The following is a 6,501-nucleotide window of genomic DNA, read 5'->3' as shown; positions in this document are numbered from 1 at the left end:
TACCACATATACCGCCTTGCTGTAGTAAACACAAAAATGTCCTCGTTTTTAAGTAATATTGCTAAAGTCTACTATGGGCAGCTGTTTGGGGAAATTACTGAGAAGTCAAAAAGCAATGAGAGACTGACTAAAAGATCATTTTTCGGATCCATTTTGTGCTCTGATTAGTTCATTAGTACATGTTTTGTACCAGTTTTTGGTGCTTGCACCTCAAGTCCACCATATGTGAATGGGAAAAAAGCACAAATAAACACTCAGCACACAAAATATTCTTTATATTTTGAGTCATCTTCCAGAGATACACAAAATGCATTTAGAAAAACATATCTTACAAGCACAGTGCACTGTAATAACCACAGAATATATTATATAAAAGGCCCATGCTTTTAAGTCACTAAATCTCTGAAAACTTCATCTTTCCTACAGTAAGTGCCATGTGGCTGGAACGTTGGACTGCTGGTCAAGAAACATGTGACCAGACGAAGGAAATGTCAGAGAAGAACATAAAGTGCCACTAAGAGGTTCTGTGTAGACGTCGTCTAAGTCCACGTGTGTGTGTCACCAGTCTCAGATTTGTCTTTCTCTGTGTAGTTGCAAGTGTTGTCCATGCTTACAGCTTTATCAGTGTTCGGGCAACAGTCTCTGTTTGCCTAGTATCAGACTGACTGACATCTTTTTGTATAGGATCTGCATGAGCATCTGTTTCTTTGGTGGAGGTGTGCTGTTCGTCCTGAATAACAGAGTCTGTGTTTTGGCCTTCTGTGTGTCCTGTGACATCACTTGTGTGATTGACAGGTATTTGACTGGGCGTGCTGTGGTCAGTATCAAAATCAAAATCTTTGCCGTTTGTTTGATTCTGGCAAGTTTGTAAAGTGTCAGTGGAACTGCTGGAGTCTGAGATCTGCTCCTTCGCTGTATCAAAGGACTCAGTAAAAATACTGTCACTGTATGACTGACTGACGATGGTTTCTGTCTCAGACCCAGGGCCGTCCGCAAAAGGGCCATCTGTATCAGGAAGATTAATGTTGTGATCTTCTTTCCCGTTATTATCTCCGATATTACTGTCAGTGTATTGGTCCTCTGTTTCTCTATGGATTGTATAATTCCTTGGAAATGAGCTATCTTCACCAGTTTTCGTTTTCAGGTGTTAATGTGAAAATGCCGTTTCTCTCAACCAAACATTCAGTACGTTCCACATCAGCCTCAAAGTCCTTTTCCTTCTTTTGGCCAGGCTCTGCGTCTGCATCGTCCACATTTTCCTCTCCAAGAGCAGCGCCTTCCTTGCCAGCCAGAACTCTCCTCAAACTCTGGGCTCTGTGTCTGTAAACTTGGCACAGTTGAGCATCAGGCAAATGATTGCCATGGATCTCGGCCAGCTTCATGTACACCACATACAGAGCCTCAGGGTTAGCTTGGTCCTCCAGGGCCGCTGCCAGAGCCAACTGGAAATAGCCCACCGCATCAAAAGCATCCTGGAGAGGGTGCACAGAGAAGAGGTCACAACAGGTCTCATCTAAATTAAACATATTGTCTTTACATTTGAAGGCTTGATCGACACCATGTACTGTGAAAAGACCACCAGATAAAGGCACAGACAATGTTACTGTTGCTCTGCCAAAAAAAAAATCTTGTTTATCAAGACAGCCACTTCCTCTTGTTTTATTTTAGAAACACAAAAATGTATAATTTTCTCAAGCCAAACTTTTCAGTTACTTTTCACTTTATGTGTTTAAAAATAAAGTTTATTCATATAACTGAGAAAATTACAGATTACACATTAATAAATTTTCTCAGAAACATATATTGAATGATCCAATAATACATTATGTGTTTCACATCTAATCATATTTAGAAATGTAAGTCTGTTTCACTGCAGTGTTTGTCAGAAAGGATTTGTTAGTTTTTTTGTTGCGATTTAACATTCCTTAATTAGCGTGTGGACATTAAATAGATGTCAGGAAATGAGGCGAGAGAGGGAATGACATGCAACCAAGGATATGCACTTGGCTTCGTCACAAACATGAATACCTCAGATAAATGAGATTTAGTCAATTTCTTAAATTGGCCCATATATTCAAGGTTTGAAAATTTGTAAGTAAATACAGGTTTCACTGTTTTTGATTTTGGTGGAGGACATTTGTGTTACAGATTATGAGCTAGAGATTTCAGCAGGATGTTAATTTGAGGAACATACTGTATACATTTCTTTAAAAAAGGCTAACAGAAATATATTCACCTCCTTTACCTTCAGTTTGTGTAGAGTGAGATTACCCAGTCGACAGTAGACCTTGGTGTAGTAGCGAGCCTCCATAGAGTGCTGCAGGACGGGCGGACAGAAGGACAGTGACTTGAGGTAGTAGTTTTCTGCCATCTCATACTGCTGCAGACTGTAATAGACTGTGGCCAACCGGTGGTAGGCTGTCCTCTCATTCACATGCACACCTGAGGAAAGACAACAATGGAGCTTGTTTTACAATACTCTTTAAAAGTCATCTTTAACAGTCATAAGGCACTGATTCTGCCATAGGCCATGCTATGCTATAGAAACTGTCCACCTGAACACTTAGAGCCTCCTCATACATGCCTGTTTTGCCAGCAATCTCAATAGCCAGTGTTGCGTACTGCAGAGCCTCCTCCTGCTCTCCCTCGTTCATCAACAGCTCTGTCAGTTTACTCAACAAACGGTACTCAGAATGGATGTCGTTGATGCTCCGTGCAAATGGCAGACTGCCATCCTGAAACCAAATATGAATAATTCTAGTTGAATGAGATCAGTTGTGCCAAGAACGGGAAAAAAAAAATTAACGGAATCAAAATAAAACTTACTGAGGTTTATCATAACACTGCCTCATGACAGACATTGTAGCTTTAAGACCAACAAAACACAATGCATTTTATTTTGCATCATCTTACCCTGTAGAAAGGCAGGGAAGCCATCCGGTTCCTGTGGCCTTTAAAGTAGACATCTCCTGCTTCCTCGTAGATGCACATGGCAAAGTGAGGGTCATTCATCCTCAGTGCTGTCTTCACCGCTGCCTATCAATTAAATTACCATATCTATTATTAATTTCAATCAGTATTTCGTTTTATATCTAACATTAGAATGCTATTTGTAATGTTTGTGATTGTCAGGAAATGTTTTTATTTGAACTTGTATATCAGTTGATCGTGATAAAGCCTGTGTCTTTGCAGAACAAGAAAAATGTAACCACTTCGCCGTTCACACTGTCAATATTCCCTGCTCCTCACCTGCAGGTACATGTCAGCTAGCTCGTCCTCCTGGATGAGGTAATAGATGCGTCCCACCTGTAGCCAGGTCTCTGACTCTTCCTCTTTCTTGCCCAAATCAATAGAAATCCTCAGGCTCTGCTTGGTATAGTCCAGAGATTTTCGAGATGATCTGAAATCCACAATCCAGAATTGAGCATGTTTCCGTCTTACTCAAAAAACAAATATATCATAGAAAACCATGGATGGAGAAAAAGAGTGAGTGAGAATGGAGAAGCAGAAACTCGCCTTTCAGTGTTGAGTGAGAGATAAAGGCTGCTGAGGATTTCCAGATACTCTCCCTCCAGCCTCTTGTCCTTCAGCTCTCTGGACACCAACACACAGTGCTCATAGTAGACGATGCTCTGGCCATAAAGCAGCACGTCAGCATACAGTCGACTCAGCACCTTGGCCACCACCATCTGACCTGTGAGAAAATACAGCAAATATGTTACCTGTTGCTCCTGAGACTAAACACACAGTGATACATTTATGATATTGAATAAGAACTATTTAAATTAGAGCCTGACCTTTGCTGTACATTGGCATGGCTGATATTAGCTAATAGTTTTACCTTATCACAGATATATTGGTATTGGCATTTAAGAAAGAAATTATAGTACAAATATGATGTGTTGAGATTGTTTAGTTTGTCATTACATAATTTGTCAAATGTAAAATGCCACCTCAGCACATACAGTATAAAAGCAAGTTATAAGTGAGTACACCCCTCACATTTCTGTAAATATTTGATTAAATCTTTTAATGTGACAACACTGAAGAAATTACACTTTGATACAATGTAAAGTAGAGAGTGTACAGCTTGTAACAATGTAAATTTGCTGTCCCCGCAAAATAACACATCACTCAGCCAGTGAAAATGTCCAAATTGAGGCCAATTAGCCATTTTCCCTCCCCGGTGTCATGTCACTTTTGTGAGATACTGTACAAGTCTTAAGTCTCGAATAAGAAGATATGCCTCTGATTTTTTTAACTCAAAATATCAGATATCAGCATCAATAATCCAGTATTGGTCATACTCTTATTTAGTCAGATGAAAAGGAGTTAATATCTATACAGAGATTGGAAATTACTTTACTTATTTAAAGGAATAGTTCAACATTTTAGGAAAATGCGCTTATTCGCTTTCTTGACTTTGATTAACTAAAAATGATTGGAAGCAGGGGGGAAAACTCACCTGGCTCTGCCCAAATCCAACTCATTGTTTTCCACTTAAATGTTTGTATGGATTAAACAAAGAAGGGGGTATAAGGGTATTACCCAAGAAGTCATACTATCCCTTTAATGTGTTAATTGTACTTACTGTGTAAGTTTCTGGCATGTAGTGCAATTAGTAGCCCCATTTCATAACATGCCCGGATGTCCTGACTCCTGCCCCTGTCTTTGTAGCTCCGCCCCAACCAAAGGTAGGTCTGAACATGCTCCTCGTCTGTGGGGCTTTCCCAGAGCTCCAGAAAAAGACACAGGGATCTGGTAATACAAGAACATCCCAATGAATAAGTTTTTGTAAACTCTTTTTGTTTAGTTAGAGGTTCCCTGGGAGAAATGATAAGACAGATATCTGACCTGACCAGGAAGCGTTCTGCTACCCAAGATGCCCCTACATCCAGTGCCAGGCAGCCCAGATTGGCCAGTGCCAGTGCCTGGTTCCTCTGGTTTCCACTTTCCCTGGAGATTACCAAGGCAGAGTAGAGATGCCAGCCTGCCTCTGGGATGCGACCCTGCTGCCTCAGAGACAAAGCTAAGAGGTTGTGGATCACTCCTCGCTGTGTTGGACTGTCTGTGCCCTGGAGAGAGATGTACACACATCAAATAGGGGAACGGTGAAACATACATTTTAAACTAAGTGCTTCTACAAAAGATTTTTAGTTATCCAGGTGAATAACATTGTTTGCTCTACCTGGAGTGATGTTAGCAGTGGCTGCAGGACACTCTGGGCCCTCTCAGCCTGGCCCCTCAACCCAGCAGCCACCCAAGCAGCACAGAAGCTTCAAAGCCCTCCTCCTCATTGATGTGGCCTCCTGTCTCCACGGCTCGTTGAGCGCAGTGCACTGCCTTATCTAGAGCATCATACTGCTGGTAGACTGAGGCCAAGCCCTGACACAGGTCCTTCTGGGTCTTCATGTCTTCCCCTTGCTCAGCTATAACCAGGGCCTGCTGAAGGTAAACCACAATCTGGGCAGGGAGCAAGGAGGTTCCTTCCTTCCAGCATGGGTTCAGGCGAACAGAGTTCCTGATAAACAACTCAATCCTCTGGAAAGCATCGTGGAGGGAGTGATCTTGTCTTGAGTCCAGGCTCAGAGAGGCCAGTGCTAAGTAAGGCATGTATTTACGATGATAGAGCCAGCTCAAGAGCCAGTTGAGGTCCACAGGAACTATGGGGCGCCCCTCGGAGGAAGAGAGAGTCACTGAGAGGAACTGGAGTCGCTCCACAAAGGGAAGGGCATCGTCAGTCTTCTTCAGGAGCAGGAAAAGGCTGGACATGAGGTAGCAGATACGAGCCTCCAGGTGTTGTCCCCCATCACCACTGATCTCCTCAAGAGCAGCATGAGCAGTTCGACCTCCTCCGTGGAGGTGAAGGTGTGGCACGGTAGACAGAGGAGCAGGGCACTGGCCTTCTCCAGAGTCTGGGCAGTTTGTCTGTCATGCGCTGCTTCAGGTAGATAGCAGTGAGGTTTGTGAAGAGAGCGAGGAGCGGCGTGTCAGAGAAACTGTCCACGCAAACACTGAGAGCCTCCTCATAGTACACGCGTGCCTGAGGAGAGTAGGAAACATACACGTGAAGGAGCTGATTTCAAACACATGTAGACTGTAATTACAATTTATCAACGATTTAAGAAGGTCTCAGCAGGTAGAATGAAAGTATTATAACCTTTTATTTAATGCCTATTGCACATTATTATAATGTTCACTTCATTTCACTGTATTATTCCTTCAAATAACCCTTCAGACGCCATTAAAAACACAGCAACCATTTTATTACTATTATGTTCTGTGATATGAATGATAATGCTCTGTATATTGTGGTGCCTTAAATTGTTCTTTATGGAAGAATAATGCATGTTAACATACACACACATACATACTAATGCTAGAAACGAAGTACAAACCTGGGAGAGCTTTAGCTTCCTGGCACAAAGTCTCCAGGGGAAGCGCCGCCCGTCAGGGCCCAGGCATGCCCATCCTCTGGCGCACTCCCTGATGCTCTCTAGG

At 42.4% G+C, this 6,501-nt stretch overlaps 1 pseudogene; it reads right to left on the bottom strand.

Moving 5' to 3' along the window:
• Positions 1-610: 610 nt before the first annotated feature.
• Positions 611-6,429, bottom strand: LOC119882203 (annotated as a pseudogene).
• Positions 6,430-6,501: the final 72 nt, after the last annotated feature.

The sequence above is a fragment of the Micropterus salmoides genome, unplaced genomic scaffold (genome assembly GCF_014851395.1).
Source record: "Micropterus salmoides isolate LMB-PRFRI ecotype aquatic unplaced genomic scaffold, ASM1485139v1 Ms_hic_scaffold_2975, whole genome shotgun sequence".
Taxonomy (NCBI): domain Eukaryota; kingdom Metazoa; phylum Chordata; class Actinopteri; order Centrarchiformes; family Centrarchidae; genus Micropterus; species Micropterus salmoides.
This window is presented reverse-complemented; position numbering and strand designations above follow the sequence as displayed.